At 47.4% G+C, this 15,014-nt stretch overlaps 1 protein-coding gene across 2 annotated transcripts in view; it reads left to right on the top strand.

Annotated features, from left to right (window-relative positions):
- The first annotated feature begins 4,792 nt into the window (after positions 1-4,792).
- Positions 4,793-15,014, top strand: part of NT5C2 (5'-nucleotidase, cytosolic II) — a 59,716-nt gene continuing 49,494 nt past the window's right edge. For both annotated transcript variants that reach the window (XM_066554211.1, XM_066554212.1), the window contains exon 1: positions 4,793-4,843. The gene's annotated coding sequence lies outside the window, so the exon portion shown is untranslated. The remainder of the gene's footprint in view (positions 4,844-15,014) is intronic.

Raw genomic sequence — 15,014 nt, 5'->3', positions numbered from 1 at the left:
TGATTCTGGGAGCAGCAGCACAAAATATAGCTATGGGATGGAAAAACAACTTAATTTTGATCTAAGTGTGAGAAACATGGGTGAAATGAGCAAATATTTTGATCTTGTCCCCTGCTGTACATCTCTGTGGCACAGAAATCTGCACTGATGCCCTGTTCCTCTACTCCACTTATCCCTGTTTGTCCTCACAGGTGACCAGAGGACAGCATGAGGGAGTTCCAGCAAATGAACAGGGAGGACAAACAAGCCAGGGCTGGCATTGGAGAGAGCTGTGACTTCCAAAAGAGCTGTTGCTGTGGTTGAGCAATACCTTCAGTACAGGTGGCTCGATGAGCAGCTGCAGTGTGAGCTGCACGCTTGCATCATCCAAGCAGCTCACATTTTCATGGCAGAGCATCCCAGGCAGAGAGCCTTGGCACAGGTGGGGCAGCTGGCTATCCTCGCCCTGGCCTGGGCTGCCTGGCTCACACTGCCAGGGCAGAAATCTTCTTCTTAGTCTGTTTTTTTCCCCAGGTATTTAATGTACTCCTCACACACAAGTGCCTTTTACCATTTCCTCAGTGTCTCCTACGCTGCATTACAATATCCTAAGTCAGGGGTTTACTACTGCGGATAACTGATCACAGAACTGAGAAGTTTCCAGCTCTGCTTAGTTATGTGTGTGGCACTGCTTTGATGACTTTACTCTGATGCTAATTGCTAATGATAGAGGCTTCTGTGTTCTCTTTGCCGTGGAAAAGTGGGGTGCAGCTTACCCTGGCTTCCTCACTCATGCTGTTTTAGCACTGCCACACATATGTACCCTAACAGCTGAGTTAGGAGTATCACAGTCTCCTCCAGCACATGAATTACAAGGTAGTAGAAGTGCTGACTTCCATGGGGAAAGACCCTGGGATAAAATCCCTTTGCCTCTGGGAAAGGGGTTGAGGTGTTCTGACATCATTTACACACCCAGAAGGAGCTGCATGAAACAGCTGAGACCTGCGCCAGTTGCTGGTGTGACTGCTGGAACCATGTGGCTGAATGAGCACAAGGGATCAGAGTCACTAAGCTACAGTGAGTGCTGCTGTCCTGCAGAACAAGGCTGGGACTCCAAGGCTGGAGAAAAGCTCAACTCTGCCATGTCAGACCTGAGACGAGATGAAAAGCCGGACAAGTGGGCACAAACCAAAAGCACAACAGTGCCTGTGATGATGTTTCAGCATCAGGAAACCTTGACACTTGAGTAACTGTTGCACCACAGACACATGACATCAGAGGGAGCTTTATGAGGCTAGAAAACAAGCAGAAAACCAAAGAGAAGCAGTCCTATAGCTAAGAATTGTACACCAATGAAACAACGACGGGTTGTATTAGAGATTAAATTACCCAAGACCATTCTGTACCTCCTAGTTACTTCAAAGACCAAGTCTTGTATGTGAGACAGCAGGAGGACTCCTTAAATCTCTGTGGTACTCTCCACACAGCATCTGTCTGCTGATGAAGCTCATTAAACCACTTATCTCCTGAGCTGCAATCTGCCTGGGCTTGTGAGTCACAGGGAAAAGCCACACTCTGAGCTGTGCACACATGGCAGTGGGACACACACCTCCTGGCCAGCACAGCACATGAAACTAAAGCTCTGGGGAGCTGCTTCACCACCCAGCCTCACCACAGCAGCTTCATGAGAGGGAAAAAGGCAGATCCCTTTCTGCAGTGTCATCCAGGAGGCTGCTGCCAGATCTCCTGTGGCACAGATGGGTCTGGCCCCCTGCAGGAGGGAGAGCTCTCTGGGTCAGGGCAGTAAAGTCAGGGAGAAAACATGTAAGTGCTAAACACATCCATAAGGAGGACGGAGGCATTTGCTTAATTGTACACACACAAACACACAAAAGTAGGAAAACGGCTGTACTGGATCCCTCCAACTCAGGAGTTTGTTTCTCACAGTGGGAGATTCATGCTTCTTTGGTATAACTTCTCTGGTTCTGTCTGTCTGCAGCTCTGGGGCTCCCCAGACAGCAGTCACATCTCTGTTTACTGGCCCTTATCTAATCAGTGCAAGTTCACGTCCTGTGTGCCATTGTGCCCTGTAATCCACAGTTTGATAATGTACTCTATGAAAAAACATTTTTTTTCATGTTTCAGAGTGGCTGCCAGCTAATTTCATTCCATGTCCCTGGCTTGTGGGACACAGTGGAAGAGCTGGGATATAGTTTCTTCCTGTGCAGAATTTTGCAGACCTCTGCCTTACCCCACTTCACCTCCTCCCTAGGCTGAAAGGTTTTTGTCTATTTCATTTTCCTTCACAGACAAGCCATTTCACATTTTTAGTCATCCTTGTTGGCTTCAGTGAGTCTTCTGGGGTTATGTGTTGGAAAGACACACAGACAGACATTTCAGGAGGAGCCCTGCATGAGGATGCATGGAAATGACAAATACAGGTGGCTGCATCTCCTAGCAAAAACTCTTGCTTGGGGGCCCGGTGCAGATGCTGGGAGATGTCCCAGGGTATTGGGAAGTGCAGGCTGAGCTTCCCTGGTGAGCAGTGCCTCCCTGCCAGAGGCTTGGCACCAAAAATGGACTTTGCTACAGCCAGAACTAATAGTTCTGTTGCTGTTGGGTGTTTCCCCTTGGAAGGGGTTAGATCAAGACTGACAGAGCCTGGAGAGGTACAATGGGCCAAGTCAGCAAAACCCTGCCCAGCTGCGTGTCCCTGTGCCAGAGGGTGGTGGCAGAGCCTTATGACCCAGAGCAGAGTGGAGGGCAGTAGGAAAAGCTGAGGGAGTCCTTGGGGAGATAAAGGAAGCATCATGGCAATGGGGACAGAAGAGCTGCTGCCAGTGTGAGGCAGACATTCCCAGCCTCTGGCTACCACTGAGGTGTGGAAAAGGAGATTGAATGAGTGTTCCAGGGGCTTGGCACAGCAGCGTGGGCCTGCATGAGGTGGGGCAGATGGATGGCTGCCATCACCCTTGTCGCTGGCAGGGATCAACCTGAGGTGGCCAGAATCCCAATGTGAGGCCTTTTCCAGCCCTCCAGGGTCAGGAAAAACAGACAGAAAAAGCGAGGCTTGTTTTGCTGGGGAGGGTTGTTTTGCTGTGAGCTTTTTGTGGTGGTGCTGACCCAGTGTGGCACAACTTGGGGGGCACCACAGGCAGTTTGTGCTCTGCACAATGATCCCTCAGCCTGCCCAACCTAGTGGCCATGCCTGGAGGTGTGAGGGATGTAGTCTGTGCTCACAGTAGACTGGGATGGGACACGCCTGCCCATTACTGTGGTCACTGTCCCCCAAGCCCCCAGCCATCACCCCCGACCACCCCAGCTGCTTGGGGACCTCCTCACCACCCTCCTGGCAGCAGATGGGACACACACTGACCCCAGCCTTGTCCCAGCCCGCCCTGCAGACACACTCCCCAAAGTATCAATGATTAATCACATCGTTTTAACCAAAGCTCTGGCTCTCTTAGCCATTGTGGAGCTTAAAAATAAATGAACATTGTGCAGCATGGGGAGCTGATGTCAAAGTAGAGTGACTAGGTTTTTATTTGATACTGAAGCCCATGCTTCCTTAAGCTGCTAGCTCAAGGTATTATAAACTCAATGGCAAACTAACACAAAGAAGCCTTGTAACAGATTTTGAAAATGAGCATTATGTGGTACAGCAATGCAGGGGCTGGCTGACAGAACTGTGGGAGCTCAGGCAGGCCAGGGAGGTGCAGGCCTGGGGGTGCAGCCCCAGACATTTTGTGTGGAGCGATGCCAGGCCTGGAAGAGGCTGCTGAGGAAGGGCTGTGTGGTTGTTCTGTGAGCTGCCACGCTGAATCACAGAATTGTTAGGGTTGGAACAGACCTCTGGAGATCTTCCGATCCAACTCCCCTGAGAAGGCAGGGTCATTCGGACCATGTGACAAAGGGATGTGTCCAGGTGGGTTTTGAATGCCCTTGTCCTCAGGGATGGAGACTGCGTCTCTTTGAGCAGCCTGTTCAGTGCTCTGCCACCCTCAGCATGAAGTTTTTCCTCATCAGAGAAGGTCATGGGTCTGGACCACCTCTTATGAGGAAAGCCTGAGGTCTGCTCAGCCTCATAAGAGGCAACTGAAACAGGGCCTCATTAGTGCATATAAATATCTGAAGGGAGGGTGTCAAGATGATGGATGCAGCCTCTGCTCTGTGGTGTCAGGCAACAGGAAAGAGGCAATGGGCAGAAGCTGATGCACAGGAAGTTCCACCTGAACATGAGGAAGAGCTTCTGTGCAGTGTGGGTGAACACGCACTGCTACAGGTTGCCCCGGGAGGACGCAGAGTTTCCCTCACTGGAGATATTCAAGAACCATCTGGACACAATCCTGTGCAACGTCCTCTAGGATAACCATGCTTGAGTGGGAGGTTGGAGCAGACAATCCACTGTGGCTCCTTCCAACCTGATCCATTCTGTGATTCTGTGACTCATGTTGAGGTGGAACTTCCTGTGGTTAAGTTTATGGCCATTGCTCCTTGTCCTGTCAATGGGCACAACTGAAAAGAGCCTGGCACCATCCTCTTGGCACCCGCCTTTGAGACGTTTATATGCATTGACGAGTCCCCCTCTCAGTCTCCCTCCTCCAGGCCGAACAGGCCGAGCTCCCGCAGTGTGTCCCCACACGGGGTTCGCCCCGGACTCCCCTCACGCTCGCTGCCGGTGCGGCACTTTGCCGACGCTCCCTGGGCCGCGGCCCGTGCGGCCGGCGCGGGACTCGCACACTGCCCGCGCTCCCTGCCGGCGGGCGGGCGGGCGGGGCGGGGCGCGGGCGGCGCCTGCGCAGTGCGGGCGGCGCGGGCGCTGCGGCAGTTGGTGCGGGGCAGTTCCACCCGAGCGCGGCGCGAGGTGAGAGCGGCCGCGGGCGCGCGCGGCGGGTGCGGGGGGCGCGCGCCGGGCGGGAGTGCGCGCGGGGCGGGTGCGCGCCGGGGGCCGCTGGGACGGGCGGCGGGGGAGGCAGCGCCCCCTCCCTCGGGCGCGCGCCCCGGTGAGGGGGGTGCCGAGCCCGCGGCCGGGACTGGGGCTGGGGCGGCGCGGGGAGACCCCCGGGGCAGCGCCCGCCGCTGTTCCGCCCTGCCCCGGCGGCCGCCGCTGCCCCGTCCCGCCCCAGGCGGGGCAGCCCCCGGCCGTGCCTCAGCCCCCCGAGCTGCCCACGGCCGTGGCGGGGCGGCGATTCCGTGCCCGCTCCGCCGCCCGAGCCCCGGGCACGGTGTGTGTGAGCAGGGCCGGGGCCGGCACCCGGTGCCTCCGTTTCCGCTTTCCTTCCGCCCCACGTGGAGCGGAGGGTCCCGGCGGCGCCTTCCCGCCCGCAGGTCTCCCCGGGGCGGTGGCCGCCCGGCCGGGAGAGGCGCGGAGCGAGCGGCGCGGTGCCGGGCAGCCGAGGGTCGGGGCGGGGGCTCGCTGTCACCGCTCCCGCTCCGCTCCGTTCCGTTCGAGTTGCTCTTGGCAGTCCCGCTGTGTCAGGCTGGAGCTGATAACCCAAAGCCAGGAGCGAGGCACCAAGTAAATAAATAAATAAAACAAACCAGTGCAAGATTGCTTTCCTCGCATTTTGCTTACTCTTTTTTTTTTTTTAATCCCTCCTTGCATGCCAAAAATAATGTTGCAAAATGTATGATGGAAACAAACCTACACTGGTTCTCTGATAGACCAGATGACTTTATACGACAGTACTGCTTCTTGTAGCACAAGCAGTTTTGAAAATTCCTGGAACCACCGAGATTATGAAACGCTCAAGTTTATTCCCTTGCTAGTGTTTCTAAAGGCTGCCAAGCTGGATGTTAAGGCTCCTCTTTGACGTGGTCTTGAGAACATTCCTCCCAAGCCATAATCACTCATGTTCTAAAATATTTTTTTAGCTCTGTAAGATTTATTGTTTGAACATCAAAGATTGCAAAATGCTCTCTAAGTAGTCACTTAAAAACGTCTCCCTGTCAGTTTAGAGTAACATCGTCACCAACTGAAACATATTGGTCCAAATACTCATTTGTCACTAGTGATTAAACTGAAAATATGAAGATTTTTAGGTCCTTTCAGGTGCTGCGTGGTTTCACTGAAAACCAGAAAGAAAACGCAAAACTGCTTTTTGATCTTTGGTTCGAGTGCTGAATTTGTAGTTCCAGCACTGAGCAAAAACCCCAGTGCTTTACATGCAAATCAATCAGCTTAGCTCAGGAAGTCTGCCACTGTCCCTGTCAGCCTGTGTCAACCTAAACATATTTTAGAGTGGAACTGCTATTTAAAATAATCTCCAAAAGATCGTTCAGGAACCTGCTGGTTTGATTAACAGCAGTTGGGGTTTGTTCAAGCATAGACGTGGTTGCATTATATAGCACAATACAACCTTTACTCTGTACAGCGTCATTCAAACAAATTGTATGGCAAATGCACCACCGAACTGCGCTTAGAATGCTCCATTGAATCAAGTACAATTGCAGAGAGAAATGGGGAGAAAAGCTGTAAGAATGGGAGAGATGTTTTCAGCTGAGGTTTGAAATTAGCAGCCTGTTAGTATATTTGCACTGGTAGCAGTAGTGTTATACGATGATTCTAGGATATACGCTAGCGAAAATCAGATGCAGACTGAAACTTTCCCAGGCAAATTTCCAGTTTGTAGGCAATTTTTAATCATCGTAACGATGATGATAATAATATCCCCCTAGAACTGTCACTCCTTGTCATGTTTGATTCCTAATATAACTTGAAGAGAAAGCTAATAGACCTTTATTAAAATCACTAGAAATATTTATCCTAGACTTTTTTTAACTTTCAGAGGATTTTTTTTTTCTAACAGACAGCTAAGTCTGGTGTTTACTGGTAAACATCGTGGTATTGTGCTTTTTGGGGAACACTGAAAGGAGTGGTTTATTTCCTTCAAAAATATACAAGTATATTATTTTTGCATTGGAAGAAGGGAAGCAAACTCTTAGAATACAGTGTTTAAATTATGCTTATTGAAAAAACAGATAGCTTTATTTAATCACATCATAACTCTTACTTGCAGTTCAGCTTAATAAAATAATGCTTGTTGAAAAGTGATAGGTGGGTGGGTGAGCTGTTGCAGTGTGAGCTGTTATCTGGGGATGGTGCAGGCTGGCTGCAGAGCAGGTCTGGTGCTCCAGGACAAGCTTAGAGGGTCTGCAGCCTTTGAATCCTGCAGGAATTGTAGATACTGACTTGCCAGAAGGTGCAGGAGGAAGGGCTGACCACTGCTCTTCCCTGAAAATCTTGAGCAAGAGACAGTATTGCAGTCACACACAGTGAACCCATCGTTTTGCGGGCATTTTGAATTAGGGAGTGCTGTGGAGGTGGTGCTGTGGTGGTTCAGTACCATGGAATTTGCCATTGCTTGGGCACTGGTGACAATCCTACACAAAGCAGCGTTACCACGGAGAAGCTGCTTGGCCTGGGGAAAGTGGATTAATGGTCTCCAGCCAGGCTGCAGTGGAAAGTTGTCATAGGAACTGGCTCGCTGTTCTGCAGGCCTGGGCCTTGTCTTCACTCCTTGGAAAGAACACCTCAGTAACCAATCACCTCAGGTTAGGAAATACTCCCGTGTAAAGCCATGAGGAGAGCAGGGCACTCTGGCTCCACCAGGGGAGACTGAGGACAGAGCTGTACCCAGCAGGGCACAGCCTGGGTGATGTGCCTTGGGATGAGCTCACAGTGCCTGCTCTGTACCAGATCCCTCCCTGGGGGTGGCCCACGAACACTGGGTGTCCTGACAGAAAACAGCTGTGGCTTCTTCAGCAGTGAGAGAAAACTGAACAGAATGCGCCCAAGAGGGGAAGTCTTGCCTGGCTCTTTGGGATGTAATCAGGAAGGGATGTTTCCAAGTCAGTGCATGGGAATTCCTCACTTATTTTCTGTACTGCATCTACTTTTAAAATTTTGTTTATTTAGTGTCAGCAGCACAAATATAATTTGAATTGTTATTTGAAATGCCACAATCCGAGTCTTCAAGAGTTGGCTATTCTGTGCTGAATCTTATTATTTATGAGTATATTTGAAGAGCACATTGATATAAATATTTCCTATTTTAAAATGTCTGGTTTGTGATATTAAGGAAATTACTGTGTCATGATTATGATGCTTGTAGCAATGAGCTGTATTTTGTTTTTTAATCATTATGACTTATTAACTGGAATGGTTCCTAAAACCTGGGACTGTGCACTCTACACAGAGATCACGTGTGTAACATGAATCTGCTTCTTTGACACAACTGCAGAGGGAATCCAGCATGTACAATAAGTAGAACTTGATGTATGGTAAACAGACCTTAAGCAACATCTGGAAAAAATTGCATCGGTCTTTAAGGTAGCCACTGTAAGCAGTTGATAATCTGGACCTGCCTACATAAATGTAGGTACTAAGTCTCATGCATGTGTTTGCAGGGCTAAAAAAGTGTGGGGAGACCTGCCTATATGAAGCCATATTAGGAGAAATACATTTTTCATATGGCAGTATGAGATCAAGAAGGGAGCCTGAGTAACTCAGCCTAAAAAACCCACAGCAGTCTGTTATTACCTGAATGTGTAACAGTGTGTGCACCATACTATACACTCAAAAGCAGATTTGCTCTTACTTCCGGGACAGTTGGGTCCCCAGACATAGGAGCAGTGAGTGGCTGTGTGCCAGAACTCTAAGTGCTGTCACTTTTTCAAGTCTGGTAGAGCATGGTAGAGCTTAAACTTGTGGCTTGCCGGTGATCTTAACTTATCCTCTGGGCATGAATACCTGCTGTGGGATTTACCAGCTCAGTCAGCCCTTTTTTGGTGGTTTCACTAGAGACACCATTCTGACTAAACTGGGGAGGTTGGAGACCCACTGTGATCATCTGCATGCTTCTCTTAACAACCACGGAAGAAAACAAGTGGGTTCTTACCCTGTGCATCATACCAGCTCAAAGTGACTTAAGTTCTGCAAAGGTGTGAGTCCATCATGTGTGGAGAGCAGGAGCCACAGTAATGAGACACCTACAGAAATGATTCTGGGACTGAAACATGTTGGCTTCTCTTTTGAAACTGAATAATGTATGGGCAGAGCTTCTGTCGGTGGGTGGAAGGAGAAAGGGAGGTCCAAGGAGATGTGATTCTTCTGAGATTGGAAGGTGGCTCCAAAGTGAAGTTAGTAGAAACAGATGTGCAGGAACAATGTGCTCTAGTGCAGCTCATGTTGTACCCAGCCTGTAAATAAGAAGGCGGTTGTGGTCGTCACTATAACTGCCATTCCAGCTCTTTTCACCACAAGTGATTTATTTAAAAACAAAAGCTCCTTGAAGTCATTATGTGGTCCAAACTTAGCTTAATTTAGTTATAAAGTATTCACAGCTCCTAGCTATGTTTCAGATGTTTTCAGACTTGCTGTTTTGCTTGTGTGCTTACTACAAGATTGCCATTGAACCTTGCTTGGCAGAGTTGGTTCAGAGGAAGGGATAACCCAGAAAGTTCCTGTACATATTTCTGCAGGAGGCTCTGAGGTAGAGTGGTTTTCCACTGTGTATTTAAGAGCGGGCCTTTGGATTAGCTGGCTTTGACCCAGGCCTTGTAGTTCTCCCTGTTAACACTGGCATAATAGATAAAACTCTTAAGACACGTTCTTGCTAGATTTTCAGGAAGCAACTTCTCATTGAGCCTTGCAGGAAGGTACACTTCCCCAAAATATTTTCCAACTGGGGTGGTCCAGTTGTGGCAGTTGTGGTGGCCAGATCTGGATTGTGAGACCTTCTGGGAGGGTTGTCCCCCTCTTGTGCGAGCTGCTGCCTTTTCCCTGGCAGCAGCTGCTGCCTGCACTGCTCTGGTAGAAACAGCTGCATCCCAGCTGTGTCCATCAGGCTCAGGAGGAAGCATTTAGCTGCACTGTTCAGGCAGTGTTTGCTGCTGAAATCAGTATTCCTTATCTCTTTTGGAGAATGTTAGCTGTGTATGGGAATCAGCTCATACTTTACTGAATCAGCTCATACTTTACTGCTTGGACCGAGCTCCTCTTGGCATTTGCATCAAATGCAATGTGTCTGGCCATGGTGTATAACAAGGGAAACTTTGTAGTCAGTTTGTAAAGTAACCTGGAAAGGAAGGTAAAATTCAGAAGACTGAAGATGGTTTAGATAAAGCACCCAGAGTTCTCTAGACTAGCTGAAATCTGCTGGTGTTTGGGTTGATTCAGTTGGTGGTGAGTTACATATAGGCATGCACAGTGAATAATTAGGAACATGAGGTCAGAGAAGAGCATGTGAATATTCTGCTCTCAGAAACCCAAAAGAGGTCTGAGGTTTATGCCAGAGCTTTGTAATCATAACAAGGCAATTACCAATAACAACATCTAAGAATAAGTGCTAGCAAAGGGCAGGCATAGGTAATTTTGGAAGTCAGTAAATAGAACAGTTGCAATCAAAAATAAATCATCTTTTAATGTTGATTTTGTTTATTCTCTGTCTCCAAGATACCTTTTTTTCCCCCCAGAGGAATAGCTAAACATGTTGGCAAAGGTATTTCAAATGTTTCTCTCTGATCTTTTTGGATGTTACAAAGCAATTCCATTTCAAGACTATGTAAAGATGTATGTGGCCTTTGAAGTCACAAGAAAGGGCTGTAAAATTTGGTCCCAAATGTCCTCTTAAATCATGTCCTTTCTGACACTCTGTGCAGTATTCCCTGAGAGCTTTTAAGAACAGATGCCCATAGTAGCTGCATAATTGTTTCTGTTTTATTGCTTGTTCAGTTCCTAGTGTTACTCTCATGTTACTCTCTGCATATTCTTTTAGGTCAGGATCAGTTCATTCCCTAAAGGAAAAAACTGATCAGTTGACCATAACTTGCAGGTGTTCTGAGCATCAGTTAACTCAAGACTGACCCTGGAAACTGCTCTTCCAGTTCAGTTTCTGTAGCTTTCTCATCATTGAATACCAGTGGCTGAGTGAAGCTGGAAAGAGGAATTTAGCATAGAGGCAAGCCAGACTGGTAAATTATCTGTTAGTTCTTCTGTTTGGAAACTGAGGCAGGAGTCAAATTTCATTTTCCACTCCATGCTGCAGTTATCATTTGGTGCATCAGTGATGTTTAAGAGCAGGTCAGCAAGACAGCCTATCTTGAGTCTTTCAGTGTTTGGGGATCCTGCATTTCCCCACTGCTTACCTTGTTAAAAAAAAAAATGGGAAGAGTTTTACTTGCTGTGATCTGAGGTGGAGTGTCCATCAATAATTTGGGGACTTTTCCACATCTGATCAGAATAACACTGTAGCCTTTCTAAGAGTTAATTAAAAACACATTTGCAATCTAACCTTTCCTTTTTTTTTTCATGTGATAAGAGATTAGGTAGGTTCTTAACCTCTTGTTTTACATGTGTTTTAACTTCTCTTTCAATATTGCACTGCCAGTTTTATGAGCCAAGGCCAAAATACTCTGCTTGCTAAACTTGAGCAATCAGGAGGGAACAGATGATGAAAAACTAACAGTGTTTTACTCATCTACCACTCATTTTTCTTCACAGACATGTAGAGAGTAGATATTAACAAAGACAGTAATAAAACTCACTGTGAGGCCTCATAAATCAATGTGTACTGGTGGGGTCAGGAACAAATATTGGAAAGGTTAGAACATGCAGAGAAAGAACTGTGTTCCCATGTTGTGACGCTCAAAGCAAGGCTGGGAGTTTTTCATTTGCTGATTTGAAAGCAATCAGGAGGAGGCATTTCTGGGGCTGCCCAGGAGGCTTTGTGCTGGCTGGGCGTGTGGTCAGCTCTTTTTTCTAGTGGCTGCGCTAGGTCAGGTAACACCCTGAAAAAGAAGTCCTGGGTGAATCAGGGCTTTCAGATTGCTCTGCTAGGGACAGATGTTCGTAAAGGTGTTTCAAAACCCAGGGGATCCAAGCTGTTTGCTCATCTGCAGCAGGACAAGACTGCGCTGTTGAATGCATCTGCAAGTCTACAGTGACAAGGTACTTGAGATTCCCTGAAGAGAGAAGTCCTGGCCAGAGGGAAGGTTCGGTGTTGGGAACTCTCAGCTCAGGTTTGGAATAGCAGGGATGTGCTGATGATGCCTTCTTAGTTGTTTGTTAATGTTCTCTCACCTTTCAGGCTGTCAGGTTTCTTCCAGTTTACAGCTGATGTAGTAGATCTGTCACTTCATTTTGTCCCTTCTGAGAACTGCTCATGCTGGGACAAATGCAGAGACAACACTCTGTGCCCTCCTCTGCTCCTGCCAGGGAACAGGCTCCTGTGTCAGCAGGATTGATTTAACGTTAAAACCTAGGGAACTGAACTGCCCACAGAAAGGTGACTGTTTCCCCAAATTAACTTAGTGGTTTGTGTTTTGCTTGGACAGATAGTAAGAAGTTTCCAAAGAAAAGAGGTTGATTAAGTTGCAAAACGGTTTAATGTAGCTCTTTGGAATCACTTGATAAAGCTGAGTCAGTTAGGTTATCAAAGAGAAGCCAGAAACCTAGCAAGAGCTGAAAGTCATCATAGATGTTCAGTCATTTTACTGATGAATTTAGTCACATAGGATGCCTAACAAAAGCTGTACAAATTAGCAGTCTTTTGGAAGAACTTGTGTATACTGCAAAGAAAGTATTAATAAAATTAATTTACTTGTAGAGTTTCCTGTAGTGGTGCCTCGGTACTACACATTTGTGAAGATTAAATGAGATTTGGGGGCTGATAGCATCTAGATGGGGACAGTACTGTGCCCTTAGGACAGATTTGTAGTTTCATTTGTAATCAGGCAGACTATAATTACTATATTTGCCTCTGATTAAAAAAACAGGTCAGAAAAGTAATGAATTGTTCTCCTTATGGGATGGGGGGGAACTTCACAGGGTAAGTGCACTTCAAAGCACTGTACAGTGTTCAGGTTCCCCAGTGTTCCATCTTTGTGCTTGCTCAGTTGGTAGGTCTGTGTGGCTTGTTTCACATCAGCAGGGAGCTGCTGCCTGCTGAGAGCAGAGTGCAGGGTAGGTTGTGGGTACTTGCCTTTGTGATCTCCATGGTGAGTGCTAGGTACCAGCCAGCCTCTGATTTGGGGAGAAAGAGGACTTTTTTTATGGTGGAGGTTGCAGGGCAGGGGTACCTGTAGGTACTGAACTAGGAGGAGCAGAGAGCAGGAGGAAATTGTACTTCTGGCCTTTATGAGCACTTCAGGAGAGATGAGAGCCAGCCCAGGGTCGATTTCAATGAGCACACAGGCTGTGCTCACCTGAAAGGCTGGATCAGCCTCAGGGAAGGCTTCTTGGAAGGGAGGTGGGTAATCATTCTGTGGATGAAAGCTGGAAGCCCATGAAGTCTGTATTAGGCTGGTATGTGTCTGGGGAGCCCTGTGTGTTAGGATAGCAGAGAATCAGGATCCTCCTTACTGAATTATCTCTGTATTTATTTTCACAGTGCCCTTTACAGCCCAGGACTTTCATTATTTTGGTTTGGGTTTTGTGAACAAATAGCAAGTTGAAAATTGGCTGAGTTTTGTGTATGAAGTCTGTGGCTTTGCTGGGTATAATTCTATGTCTGGCATAGTTCCATAGTCATCTGTTTTTTTTGAAAGATGGGTTTATTTGTCAAAGATCTGTCTCTTACTGTTGGGTAAGTTCTCAAAAAGAAGAGGGACCAGGTTAGTATATGAGCATTTACTCAGCTTTTTTCTTAAAGAAGCTGGGAGGAGAAGGGAATGGCACTGGAAAAAAAAACTCTTAGCAGGGCAAGAAAGTTCTCACTGACAGAGAAGTTGACAGAGCAGTTCTCAGAATTATTGGATTGTTTTCAGCTGTTGATCTCAGTGTTTATTTTCAATCCCTTTTCTAATGAAGGAGGAGCCAGTGTTCCTCAGTTCTTTACTCAGCAGTGTGTCCCTTGGCGAGTGCCGTGTCTGGAGCCCTGAGACTTGGGCTGAGCAACCAGTTGGCTCTCCTCACCAGGGCTGAGCAGGGAAACCTTTCTGCTGAGGCTGGAGGGAGATGTGAGTTCATATTTCCAGCCTGCAGAGATGGTTCAGATGCTGATTCTGCTGTCACATCTGTTTGTGGAGCCCATAAATGTGTAGAGAGGACCCTATCCTGCATGGAAGAGGGTTCAAATATCTCTAAAAAAATCATTCTTCTTCTTTTTCAAGACTAGAAAAAAGCTAGAATGAAGTTTCAGCATCTTTGCTTTTCCCTTAAAATATTAATGAAGCAGGGATGTGATCTTCAGAGATGAGAGTTTTTTTGCCAGTAAGCTCAGTCAGTAAGGAAAGACAATAAAAATGTCCTAAGTGAACTTTTGTCTGTTTGCATTATCCAAGCTGTCCTGGTTGCATGCTCTCAGAATGGCTGTGCCACTCAGCCCAATTGTGCATCTCAAATACTTTGTTGCTGCCATGCTTCTGGAAAGGCCTGTTAGATCTGCATTTGCTCCCCAAAACACCATGGAATCTTATGAAAAGCATCATTGTTTTGAGACACTCTGATCTGCTGCCAGAAGAGCTACTGTTGTATAATCCTTAATAGCAGGTTAGAGTGGCAGTTGCTCCTAGGTTTGAAATTGATATGTGGCAGGGTGGCTTCCCAGCCCTCTCCCCGGGGAGGGCACGTCTCATCATGTTCTTCCCTTTGGGAACTGTGACTCACACGGTGTTCAGCTGTCCTGAGTTGGGAATAGACCCTTGAACAGGCTGAACATCAGTGGTGCTACTTAGGGGTGACAAGGGAAGGGAAACTGGCAGTTCCCTTTGAGAATGGGGAGCAGTGCTCTGTCTGCTGAGTACCAGGGATTACATTTGTCTGTTCTTGCCAGCACATTGTTGTGATGTAAAAAAAAAAAAAAGAGTTGGAATAAAAAAAAAATTATCTTGACTTCCCTTTCTGATTTGCAGAACTCACTGTGCATACTTCCATGCTGACATTTCTGCCTTTTGTGATCTCTATGTTAACCTACAGCTTGGCTGGCAAGCTGTCAGGCTTCATCTGTGTAGCAAATAAAGTATTTTCAGGTGTCATTCAAACATTGAATTCCTGTTCTGGTGGGCATTGGCATCAAAATTTACTGCCCATTTTT

The sequence above is a fragment of the Molothrus aeneus genome, chromosome 8 (assembly GCF_037042795.1).
Source record: "Molothrus aeneus isolate 106 chromosome 8, BPBGC_Maene_1.0, whole genome shotgun sequence".
NCBI classification, from domain to species: Eukaryota; Metazoa; Chordata; class Aves; order Passeriformes; family Icteridae; genus Molothrus; species Molothrus aeneus.
This window is presented reverse-complemented; position numbering and strand designations above follow the sequence as displayed.